Here is a 13,854-nt window from a genome sequence, read left to right on the forward strand (position 1 = left end):
TCTGATAAGGATTTATCTGATACCTCCGCAGCACTGAAAGCATGGATCAATGGGAAGGAGAGAAAAAATAGTCTATATGAGAATATGACCGGTGTGAATGGGAGAAAAAAGAGTAGTCCTTTGAGTCCCGATGTAAATGTATTCAGGCATCGACTAAACCTAAGTCAGTGATGACAGTCCTCAATGCCACCGACATCGCCCCAGAGCTTTGATGTATCTGCGCCGCACGATCCCAGACCAAATTAAAATTGCCCCCTCGGACAATTGGAGTTGTGACTGGCTGTAGGAGCTCCCTGAGATGTAGGCGCAGGAAAGCATCCTGTTGCTGATTAGGGGCATATATGTTAACAAAGGTTCTGTACCACCCATCACAAGCCATATGTGCCTTAATAAACCTCCCGCCCTCATCTGTCACAACTTTAGGGGTCATTGCATGCCACCCCCCCGGTTTTAGAATATGAACAGGCCCAATATTGAGTGGGATATTTTGGATGGGACATAAGAGAATGTTTTTAGGAAGTAGGTGAGTCTCCTGAATAAAAATGACATCTGGATCCTGATGCAAAAGATATTGCCAAACCTGACGCCACTTGTTTGGGGAGTTCAGACCCTTCACATTGAGGGAAAGAAATGTAATAGAGCCCATCGTAACGGTTGTGAAAAAGAGTTACGACACCTGCAGCCCTCACAGCCACTCCATAAGCCTGCGTTCCCACCCCTGAGATTGCATGGCCACCCAGTAGAACAAAAGGGCCAACCCAAGTCAGCAAAACAGCATTACAAGCCCAAGTATCACCCAGCATAGCATTTATAAGCATTCCCAGCCCCGAAAATCAGCACATCCAAAAGAAAAAAATAAACTATGAAGAAAAAAGAAAGAAAAATGAAGGATACAACAACGGACGGCCAACTGGGCCAATTACAGCCAGAGTCTATCAAAAACAGCCTAATGTCACACCGATGGGCCATTCCGGAAAAGTCACTCTCCTACGGGACTCTGTAGGGGTGGTGGCAGTAATACAAAGGTTCGTGGGTCTCCTCCACTACAGTCCCATGGCAATGTCCAAAAAAGAAAAAAGCATTAGTTGCCCCAATCCTCGGGTCAACCTCAGGGGGATCAGCCGCAACCACGGTTCTGACGTCTTCCGATGGCGTAGTCACTCAAAACAGGAGGGTCAAATGTCACTTTCTATGGTATGCAATATCGCAGCCTACAATCCTGCTCTAGCAATATCAAGGAGTTCCTTCCCAGAACCGGGAGCACCTCAAGACTAATTCAAGGCACAGGTGGCCTTGTAGTGTAGTTCCTATTTCCCTTATAGGCTCTGCGCATTGGAATAATATACACTATAGTTTTTACATGGGACTGAGGTCAGTATGCCTCTATCGAGTATATTAAACTTAATTACTTTGTGTGCCAGCTAACTCAGAGGTCACTAGAAACTTCTCGAATAAACAAGAAGGGAGTAGTTTCTGACAAACGCATAAACATGACAACTTTGTTTCCCTTAGAATCGGTACAGTCTCAGAATCGTGGAAACAATAGATAACAGTTTCACTCAGTCAATCGTGCATGCTTAGTTTCTTCAGAGTTACACAGAAAGAGATAGACGGACGTTTCAATAAAAGGTTTTATTGAACAGTCGTGTTTCTCGTGTAAGAGATATGAGATGTTACAATCGCAAGACAGTATGCGAGATATAATACATACAGCGTAAGCAGTAAGAAGAAACAATACTGCAATAGTATTGTATTTTAGCTATGACATATATTCATATATACATACATAAATAACACAGGCTAAAATGTGAATACTCGTCTGATGCTTCTAAATAGTTCTACCCCAGTGTGCCTAACCTAAGTGTAGTACGAGGTATGAAGTAGGTGCTGTTTTCTATAGTATAGTTAGTTATAGTTTTATATATATGCCAAGAGTCCCCCTAGGTTCTAGTCTACTCCATAACTTAGAATGAGAGAGGTGGAAATCTCTTTCCGGATCTCAATCTCTAACACCCCACCAAAGGGAATCAAAACACTGGAATCTGGATTCTCTGCAAGCATGAGGATAGCGTCTGGTCAATGCGTCAGGCAGGGACTCAAATTCCTTCTGAACTTGCTGTGGCGAGCCTTATCGAGCTGTGTAGCTGAGCTGTGGTTTGCCATGGTAAGTGAAGGTATATTTATACCTGGAGGGTGCCTAGGAATGCTAGCATTGACGTAAAGTCGGGCAGAGGAAGACGTCATAAATGAACCCCTAAGAAATAGTAGTTCATGCCTAATAAATGAGTTCTTGGCAAAATCAATATTCCAAGCAGGGAAAGTCCCAATGGCTTAAGGGTCTGGTTTCTAAGAACTCGTTGTGACGTGGGATGGACAGATGTAGGTGCCCAGAACATGCCTGTATTTCGATGTCATGGCTAATGCCTAAATAAGGACTGGGATTCTAAGCCTAAATAGGGGCAATGTGATTTGTACCTATATAAGGGCATGATTCGGGAAACCTACCGTAGTTGTTAACAACATCCGCTCGCAGGTCGATAAGGGCCATACTACCCTATTGGTCCTGCTAGGCCTTACGGCGGCCTTTGATACCCTGTCTCCATCTATTCTGGTCGCTCATCTCAGGGAGATAGGGGTCGGAGACCCTGCTTTGAGCCTTCTGACTTCCTTTCTCAATCAAAGGGAACAAAGGGTGAAGTTGGGCCAGTTTCTATCTTCCCCTAAGACTGTGCATTGTGGGGCCCCCAGGGCTCCTCATTAAGCCCTACATTGTTTAACATTTATGTGGCCCCACTTGCCAGGGTAGTTAGATCTTTTGGGCTGGAGGTGCTGTCGTACGCTGACGACACCCAAATAATAGTGTCTCTCACACAGCCCGTGAGGGATTCTGGCCTGAATTTCAGGAATTTTATGGAGGCTGTGTCTCAGTGGATGATACAGAACTTCCTGAAGCTAAACGGGGAGAAAACGGAGGTGTTGATCTTCGGGGGTAATCAGGATATCTGGTAAAATGACTGGTGGCCGCCCTCACTTGGGGATTGCCCTCCTCCCCGCCAGTTTGCTAAGAACCTAGGGGTGCTAATGGACACTACGCTTTCCTTTGACCGTCAGGTCAGCAGGACCGTTTCCACCTGCTGTGGCATCATCAGGGTTCTTAGAAAGATTGCTCACTCTCTTTCCCCCGATGCTCAGAAACAGGCCACTGTGGCATTACTTTCCTCAACTCTGGACTGCTGCAACGCCCTCTATGTGGGTATAAATAAGAGCTTTATTCATCATCTGCAAACGGTCCAGAATGTGGCGGCGAAGATGGTCCTTAATCTCCCTAGACTTGCCTCAGCCTGGTCAGCCAGAAGAAGCCTACATTGGCTTCCCATTCAGTCCAGGATCTCTTTTAAGATTCTTTGTCTTGCCCATAGGGCTTTTCATGGTACCGGCGCAGAGGGGATCAGGTCACTTGTTCACTCCTACTCCCCTAGTCGAGCTCTTAGTTCTTCTAATAAAAATCTCCTTAAGGTTCCTAGGTTTGTAAGAGCGAGATGGGGAGGCAGAGCTTTTTCCTCGGTTGCACCCAGGTTATGGAACTCGCTCCCCCCCGAACTCGCAGGGCAATCTTCCATTGCTCTGTTTTGCAAAGCATTAAAAACCTGGCTCTTCCTTGAAGCATACCTGTAATAGCATACATCAGCGGATTACAGATTGGACGACCTGTTTGGCGCCTTTATGCCCTTGGGCTAAGTTGCGCGGTAAAAGACTCCCTTCATTCATTTTATGTATGGGTATCTAAATCGAAACACAACAGCCTCGTCGCAGGTCCATAAGAACGCACAGCCATGATGTGTTCACTCTGCATGAACTGATGATCGGGCCGGGGAGGAAGAGCAACTCAAGGACCGAATATGACTGATATTCTCCTGTTTAGCTTGAGAAGAATCAAGTTCCTGCAGGTGGCGTCTGGACTTAGGAGGCATGACTGTGGACCATGACGGGCGAAGAGGCACCTCTCGGCACTTTCGCGGTGAAGACACGTCCCCACCATCAGTCTCCAATGGGAGCTGCAGAAGCTGTTTTGCATCTTTTAATGAGCGGAGGACTCGCCTTTTGCCCTCCCATGTAAACATCAAGGTGAACGGATGACCCCATTGGTATCTGATCTTAAACTCACTTAACTTATCTGTGACGGGCTTGAAATATTTTCACTGTTGAAGTTTAGATAGAGAGGCCATTGTAGGAAACCGTGTTAACCTCCTGGACCTTCTGCACAATAGCTTCTTTATCAGCATTGTAGTGAACTCTGGTAAGGATGTCGGGGATGAAGTCAGGCCGACTGCGAGGACCGAAGACCTGGTGAGCCCTGTCTAGTATAGGTGTTGAGGCTTCCTCGTTCTCTCTTGTAAACTTTCTGCTGTAAACGTCAGGAAATATTTGCCCTCCCCCACCAGCGGAAGCCCCCTGATGCACAGGTTGTTCCAGCTGCAAGGTAATATTCTTCTCCTCAATCTCAGACATTCTCTTCCAGAGATTTTCATGATCTTCAGCCCTGGTATCAATGGTGCGCTCAAGGTCATCGACTCTACCTCCAATCTCTGTGACCTCATGGAGGATATCCTGCAGGTCTGCCCTACAGTCCTGTCTGAGAGAGCCAATCTCATCTGTGAATTCTTGCAGGAAGGACACCATAAATACCTGGGTGACCGGCACTTCCGAACCGGGCTTCCCCGATGCCACGGTTGAAGGGCTGGTGTCGTCCTGAGGCTGAGGAGTGGTTTTGGACAAAGGGAGGTGACTGGGTTGTCACGAGCCACGGCAGGATACGCATCTTTGTTTGCTTTATTTTTAGGAGGCATGACAGGGCACTCCGAGGGGGCCGCACAACCAGCGATGGAGGAAGGCCAGGCCTTGAAGACAGATCTGCAAGGTGACGAGGAGCGAAGCCGTGACAATACTTCAAAGGCTGTCCGAGAGCCGGGTCCAAGGAGCCCCAGGAGGCCCACTCAGGCGTCACAGCCCTGCCCCGATGTGGCCAGGCTGAATCCAAGATGCAAAGGACAAGATTTCAGTGCCCCACTACCAGGACCTACCACGATGCGCAGCTCGGGTCCTTTTCCTTCCATCAGACCTCAGTTCAGGCCTGGAGGTAATCAGAGAGGCACTCGCCTAGCAGGGATGATCCCACAACTCCGTCGCTGCCTCAGCAAGGACTACAGTCTACCCCAGCTCACCTCCAGGCTCTCTCCGCTCAGTGTGAGCAGAAGGTGGATACAGGCATCACGGATTCCTCTGCTGTCGCACTCTGCACCATAGACGATGAGATGTGGCCCCAGAGACAGGGATCAGGACAGGCAGGAGTGAGCAGGGCTGCCTCTCAGGATCTCCCCAAAGCGTACAGGACCCAGAATTTATTTACCGCCCCAACCGGGATCCTAGGTGCAGCACACAACAGGCCTCAAGCTGCTCAGCAGTTTCCCTTCTGTAGCCTCTCACTCCAGGCCGCAGCAACCAGATGGCAAAGGAGGCCTCCAGGGCACGCGGGGATCGGGGTCTTCCCCCAGCACCTCCCAACAGTCCACAAGCCTCAGGGGGCATAGGACCAGCCCCAAGATACCCCCGGCACCTTGAGCTATGGGCAGCAATCTGCAGGGCTGGGGAGTCCTAGCCCGCCTTCAAAATGGTGGGCAAGGGGATCGGCTGGGGTCCGACCAACCTCTCGAGTCACTGCGGCTCACCTCACATTGTTTGAGGGGTCCCCGGCACACCAGAGTCCTCAGGGCAGATTCCTCCTCCTCCGAGCCGTACACCAGCCCCTCCACTGCCGATCGACCTTCCAGGGCTGTGCTGCCAGGATGGGTCGGTTGTCTGCAAGATGCTGGTAAGAGTACAGGGCGGCCCGCACCCTCCTCACCTGCCGGCCTCTTCCAGCCCCGACACAAGCTCAAAGTCCGCCGCTAACTGGCGTGCCTCCAGCGCAGGGACTAGGGGGTGCTCCCGATTGTGGCTCTCAGGCAGCATCTGTCACCTCAAGATGGCGGCCGGAGAGAGTGCTGTGTAGACCGCCCGGGGATCTGCACCTCCAGGTGTCACAGAGCCCCCGGACGCACCTCTGGGGTCCCCACAGCCACTCTTCGAGCAAAGCAGACCTCCTTACTTCGGTCTGCGGACCCGATGAAAAGGAGCAACAGTGGTAGCGGGACGCGATGGAGCGGAGAACCTGTCTCACACGTCCTACTCCATGTGTGTCCTGGCCACGCCCCCAGAAAACAATTGTTAACCACTCAATGACAGTGTTATGTTTTAAAAGCAGGCTCCCCTGTGCCTCAAACCAGAGCTTGGCAGCAACGAATTATGTCACTATCAGGTGGCAGAATAGTAGTATCAGAATGAGTGCTTAGGGTCCCCTCTGCATGTCGCCAAGAGGAGCCCTTAAAACCTAGCACTGCTACTCATTGCATGCAAGTGCCTCCTCTTGTCTTCACCTTTGACGTATCATACGGAATGTAAGTAGTACAGTCATATAAATTGAAAACAGATATCCGTGTGAAATCAACATGCTGCACAGTCAAGAGTGACAGTAGGACACACCCCAAAAAAAGACATTGAAGGGCCGACTGTGTGTTAATAACTTCAAAGTAACTTAATTCAGTCCTTAAGAAAATTTCCTCTAGTAGTCTTGGGATTACTTTGTAAATGATTTGCAGTTTCAAGCAAAATCCATTTCACCAGAAGTGAAGACTAAACAACCATAGTGACTTTACCCAATCACTGCACAGGTTCATCTCTCTGCTGTTTTAGAAGAAAAGGTAAAATGTAAACTTCAATGCAGCCTCTTCTAACAGAACATGGACATCTGCAATCAAACTCCTTCGCAAAAATAAGGAACAGTACAAGCAGCTGCACAGAGGAGCCACACTCTTGCAAGAATGGTGTGTGCAGCACAGAAAGTAGATGAACACTAAATAGTCAGAGAGCAGAAACTAGCATCGTAAATATTGCTCACAAAAGAGTTAACACAAACGGCATGAGAAAAGGTTGTCTATGCCTCCCCCAAAAAACTGGTGCGATCTGAATAGTAGCTTTGCAAACCTCCATTGCAGACAACATAAAAAACATGTGCAGCAGCTTTGGAAATCTGACTCACAATGCAGCTAAAGCAAGTAGCAGTGCAAAACTCCCCAACAAGACAGATAGAGCATTGGCAGCAGCTGGTTAAGTCTCCCTCCCAGCAAACTGATATAGGGCCTTATTACGATGGCAGAAGGCCTGCCACCGAGACCCTCCGCCATCGAACTGCGGTTTCCACCCCCCAGATTACTATGGGGGGCAAAAACGTGGCGGTCGTAAAGACCGACCGCCACGGTTCCGACAGGCAGTCATTTTCCGAAGGCCTGTCAGAGCACTCACATTGCAAAGTATGGCGGAGGTGCCTGTCAGGCTTTGCCATCGGGATTATGATATCCCTTTTCCGGCCGTCGTTTCGTGGTGGTCAACCCGCCATGAAACGGCAGGGGAAACAGATTTGGAGGCCCATAGCAGGCCCCCTTAATCCCTGGGCCTGTGGCTCGAGCACTGGCGGGCACCTATGGTGAAGGACCGGGTTTTAGAACCCAGCGGCGTCAGGGAAAACGCCCGATACCTTCGAGTTCCCCTGCCTTGGGAAACAGAGACACAGGATACTTCTTGATGACGTCAAAGACCAAAGTTTATTGGTTGCAACCAGGAACAGAGATCTACGAAGCACAACACAGGTGGTTCTGCACCAGACTGCACAAATTCAATGAGCGGAGCATGGTCTTTTATGCCAAAAATCAAGCCTCAAGCAACATTCAAAATTAGCATTGGGTTCATACAAACTGACCAATAGAAATGTGACATTTTGAAAGTAACGTATGACGACAATCCCACTTTCCGTTGTCCAGTCCACCAGAAATGACCAAGCACATTCCAATATTCCTGTTCGATCAGGACGGACAAACCCATCATAAAACTACAACCCAAATCAGTGATTATGTCGTAAAGGAAGGAGCAGAAACAGATTGGAAGCAAGATAGAAAGGTGGGTGCAGTGTACCATAAACTTCGGCGTGTCCTGCTCTTTGATCTTTATCTGACCAGCTGCTTGACAAGGAACTGGCTCAGTGAGGTCAGCCTCGGGCAAGGGAGTCAGTTCGGCCAGGTCATTCAGAAGTCAGCTAAGGTGTACGTGTCCCAAAGACTCGTTCGGCCGCAGTCATCGGCCTATGTGAGGGCAACCACACAAAATGGCTGCCGCACACAAAATGTAACCCGAAGGTTCAAACGAAATCCCTAAATACGTAGTGTTCTCATTGGTCGATTCATGCGAAAAGACTCGTACACACTACACTCGTGATTTGCGGTCTGCCGACACCAAAATCGTCTATTTCCGACGATCTTTATTGAACGGGTTCGGAACCACCGAACCTCACCCACAAACTACGGAACTACAGACCCTCCTTTTGCCCTTACATAGGCAACAGACCCAAACCCATGTCACTCTGAATCTGGATCTATATTCATCAGATCATCGATATGTTGCTGTAGCATCATCCTATTACTTAGTACCTCTCTCTGGACAGGTCTCCTTGCACACGAAGTAGCACAGAGGCCACAAATAGCAGGAACACACTGTACACAGAGACAGAACAGGAAAAGGATAGCTAAGACCATCCCAATGACCATCAAAATCTTCCAACCCCAAGTGGATATCAATCCCCATAACCATCCCATCAACGACCAATCTCCTTTGTCCAAATGGACAGAATCGGAGATCTTATGTAACTTGGAAATGGCCTGGAAGACTGACGGTGTGTTGTCTGGAATGAAAACGCAGCAGCTCGATTGAATCAGTTTAACTACTCCACCTCGATCTGCTAGTGTGACATCAAGGGCAACTCTATTTTGAAGTGTCATAAGCCTATCCGACTGGAGCTCAGCAGTCAAGTTACTAAGGGCACCGGCAGTTTCGACTATGGTGGACTCAACCAATCTCGTCAACTGGCGAATATTCCTGCTATTAGCCATCGGTCCCCAGAACGGCAGAAAACCCTTAAAGAAATCTCCCAACTCTTGCCCTGCAGTGTCTTCCTGACTAAAGACACCTCTAGCAACTCTCGTCTTATGGTAATCTGCCGCAGCTGTAAAAGTGGGAGGCAACAGGAAAGAAACAAAACATGTGCCCGAAAAATCAGGGGGCAACCATGTATACGCTTTGTCATAGCAAACAAAGTAGGTACCCTTAGCGGCTAGAAATGCTGGGGAAAACTGAGACGTAAATACGTAGGTGTCAGTACAAACGCTCTTCCCTAGCTGAGCTCTCGGATTCTTGCAATTACCCTGCAGACAATAGCGACCCTGATGGGGCACTATCCAAATCGGTGGAGAACTTTTCGCTCGCTGGTTAACAATCAGACTAACTCCGTATCCAGTAATATCCCAACCACTATATGGTTGCTTCTCATCTATCGGAATAGTTTCAACGGCATTAGTCCCTTTAACCATGTCCACTATGCCTCTAGCAACAGCACTATTCTTCGGATTGTCCTTCGGTGAACGTTGGGGATAGACACTATGGGCATAGATAAACATCGTTCTGTAAGCACAAATTGAACCATTCAAACTAAAAGGTAAAACCAAATACGGAATACCCTTATCAGTCGTATGGGGCATTAGACCACAAATCCAACAGTGTGTCGTGTTCATCACTAACTGGTGTTGGTGCAAAAGTTGAATAAAGGAATTGTTGGCAAATTCCAATTGTCTAACTACCTCATGTTCAGGAAAAGGATGAAAAGAATGAGAAGAAATAGTGGGTGGAGATATAGGTTGCACAGTGGGAATAAACATTACTTTAAAAGAGAATGTCACATAACCAATAAAAAATATCATTAAACTCAATAGCAAAAGAAAACACGGTATTAAAAAACTTTTCTTTGATATCAGTTTACACATCTTCTTTTTAAAAGCCATTGTCCTTGCAGGTCTCTCCAACTCGAAGAAATCCATCCTAAATAAATATGCTGCTCTCGATGGTAGGGTGTTCTATGCTAAGGAATGCCTCTGTCAACCCAGGGCAACTCCCTTAGGCCAACAAGAACCTTCGACCTAGTGTCTCAGGCTTGCACTCCAAAGACTTTCGGCAACCGCGACCCTACAGCTGAACCCGGATGGCGTTTCGAAAAACAAAAATAAGTAGATCCTCGGTGGAGAGTTAACCTGCAAACAGAAAAATCATAAAAACTTAATTTATTTTTATTTGTCCATGACTCTCGGTCGCAAATTATAGCGGCCTTTTACAGGCAATTTTTGATCTTTAAACAAGAGTTCAGGCTCAGTAGTGTTCAATCGATTCAAAGGAGGCACAGCTTCTTGTAAAAGATCGTCACTTTCTCTCTCAGAGTTCGTACCAATCAGACGAGTATCACTGAATGGCAAAAATCGTGGAACATTTTCGGTTTCAGAGTCTGGAAGTCCCTCCTGGACCCACTGATCATACGGTAAGGGCAAAGGTGCTCGCTTACAGTGTACGCCGTGGATCCAGTTTTTCTTGCCTTGCACTCGAACTGCAGAACGTGTAGACAAGAGCACTTGGTAGGGTACGGTCCAGTGGGGCTGATCGTTCTTGCTCCACTGAAAATTCTTGACGAACACCCAACTTCCAGGTTCAATAGTGTGGCCTGGATCCTCAGAAACTTGTGGTAGGCTATCATGCACCTGTTGGTGTAAAACACGCAATTTAGTCATCAGTTCGCGCAAGTAATCAAGCAACATAGGGTACTCAATTTCGCTAAACCTAGTTGGCCTTGGTATGCCCCAAATATTCGCTGGGCGACCAAAGACCACCTCGTATGGACTCAGACCCATTCTCGAATGCACAGTCATTCTTGTGGACAAAAGCGCTAAAGGCAAAGCATCTGGCCATTGTAAACCAGTGCTCGCTTGGATTTTGGCTAACTTTAGCTTTAAAGTGCCATTATAGCACTCGACTAAACCAGCTGATTGGGAATGATTTGCAGCATGGAACTTCTGCCGGATACCTAGTCCCTCACACACTCTCTTCATAACTTGACCCACAAATTCACTCCCATTGTCACTCCAGATAATTCTCGGCATTCCAAATCTAGGGAAAAATTCCTTTATCAGGACTTTCGCTGTGGACAAGGCAGTATTGTCCTTAAGGGGATAAGCTTCTACCCATCTAGAAAAGGAGCAAACAACCACTAAAACATATTTCAAGTTGTTGCATCTCTCCATGTGGATGAAATCTAGCTGCAAAGCCTCGAACGGATACGTATGAGGAGCAAAATGACCAGCTGGTGTTGGAGTTCCCTTACCAGGATTATACATCAAACACACCATACAGTTCTTAACCAAGTTCTCTGCACACTTTGGAATTCCCGCATTCTGCCAAACCGGAGTCAACAACTTGTAAATCCCTTTCACGCTGATATGTGCCATGCCATGAGCCATTGTAACAACCGGAAGCACAAACGCGTCAGGCAACAACCATCTCTGATGTATGGACAAATCAGTCCAACAACCATTCAAATCCAATCTACCCTTACATTCTCTCCATTCGTTCAACTCTTTCTCTGTAGCTTCAGCTTGAATGGATTTCACACTCTCAATCATATCTTCACACATACTCTTCTCTGGAACCCATCTCACCGGACCTGCAACATACATTCGACTCATCACATTTCTCGCAGTTTCCTTTGCGACTTCATCCGCAAACGCATTTCCGCGACCAACATCATCCGTAACTCTCTTATGGGCACTACATTTCACGATTGCTACTTGTAACAGCAAAGTAAGTGATTCAAGGAGTTCATTCACCAACTGCCCATGCTGTATCTTCGTTCCATGCGGAGTCAAGAACCCACGTTCACGCCACAAACGGCCAAAGCTATGAGTCACGCCAAAGGCATATTGGCTGTCAGTATACACATTCACTTGTTTTCCTTTCGCCAACACGCATGCTCTCGTTAATGCAATCAACTCTGCTGTTTGCGCTGAATTATGTGTGATACGTGCAGCTTCTACAATCATATGCAAAGTCATAACAGCATATGCCGCAGTCGTATCACCATTCGGCAAATTAAAGCACAAACCATCAACCCACAAAGTACCATCACACTCTGGAAGAGGAGTATCTCTTAAGTCTACTCTCTCTTTCGTTTCTTCTTCAGTTCTCAGAAAACAATCATGTTGTTCTTCAATATCTGTCTCAACTGAAATTGGCAACAACGTGGCTGGATTCAACGTGTTGCATAGTTTAATGTGCACATGACTCGCTAACAACGTCAACTCGTAACCCGACAACCGAGCACTAGTTAAGTGCTGTGTCTTGGTACGGTTCAACAAGGTATCCACTGCATGTGGAACCATTACCACTAACGTATTATCCATAACCAAACCAGCAGACTGTTGAATTGAAACAGCCGCTGCTGCTGTAGCTCTCAAGCAACTCGGCAACGCCCTTGCTACCGGATCTAAAGTCGACGAAAAGTAAGCACATGGACGCTGCTTATCGCCAAACTGCTGAGTCAACACTGACAATGCACATCCCTCTCTCTCGTGAACATACTGAGGTTCCGTGACAATTGTAAGTGGTGTTTTCGACTCGCACGAATATGGTCGAGTCTGGTATCTATGAACCGCAAATGACGAGTTTAGTAAGTGTGCGTAGTTTCGCTGTGCTAACTTAAACCGTTCGTTTGTTATGTGGGTTTTTCATCTGTACCCACGGGTTCCATCTTAGGTACGGCATCCATTTTGTCTCTTGCCCTCAAGTAGCCAGCGAACGGACGTTGTCCGCTTCGCGACCCTGGGACTCCCAAGATATTTGTGGAAGACACATGTTCTTCGTGAGTGTCTTTATGACGAGGGGGTTGCTACTGTAAGGCAGATGGCGCCGCTCGAGGCTCATCTTGCCGCACGGACTTATTGTCTCAGCCGTGCATCTCATTAGGCACGTCCCTTTGATGCCTGTATCTCATGTTTCCTGATACCTCCCCTTTTACACCCTTTCCGATCTCCCCACTATCTCCGTCTTCCTCTGCACCTGTCCTTGTTCCTATTTCGATCTATTTTACTGCTGATTGGAATTTGCTAATGGTGGGAAGATGGTTTTTACAGTTGGGAACCGCCAAATGTTTCCGCACTTATGTTCCGGACCTGATGTGTTTCAAAGTGACCAAAGCGACCCCTCTGGGGGATAATGATGGGAACCGGGTTGTAAACTTTTGTGTTCAATGTTATCCTATGGGTAAAAACTGTATAAAAGGAGCGATCCACAGAACCAATTTGAAGCAGTCTCCCCAAGTTGCACGTGGTGTACTTGTCGTGATCTCTGTGTTCCCTGCAGCAAATAAACCTTGAATCTTTGACGTCGAAGGAAGTGTCCCGTGTCTCTGTGATTCGTACGCCGGAGCAGGTTACCCACGAAGGTTTCAGGTGTTGTGCCCTGGCACCGCTGGGTCTTAAAGAACCCAGTCCTTCAGTTGGCGCCCAACGTGGGGCTGCATCAGTGGTACCGGTCCAAGCCCGACGATTGTGAGGAACTTCGTGTGAAATCTCCGAGGGAAGGTGCACTCCGCTTCATCGATCCTGTTGTCGAAATAAGTGGCCCGAAGACTTTTCCCGCGAAGATTCCCGCCTCCGGACGGCTGCGACGGACTGCTGCCCTGACTGTAGACCTGTTTTGGCGCCTGGCGTAGATCTTGGTATAGCGAGACGATTGACGGGCCTTCCTGGTGACGCCATCGATTTTTGAGTTAAGTATTTGTGGGTCGCTCCCATAGTTCTTGGTTGTTGACACTTTAGCGAGTGTTTTTGTTGTTAG

This window comes from Lissotriton vulgaris, chromosome 3_1 (genome assembly GCF_964263255.1).
Source record: "Lissotriton vulgaris chromosome 3_1, aLisVul1.2, whole genome shotgun sequence".
In the NCBI taxonomy this organism is placed as follows: Eukaryota; Metazoa; Chordata; class Amphibia; order Caudata; family Salamandridae; genus Lissotriton; species Lissotriton vulgaris.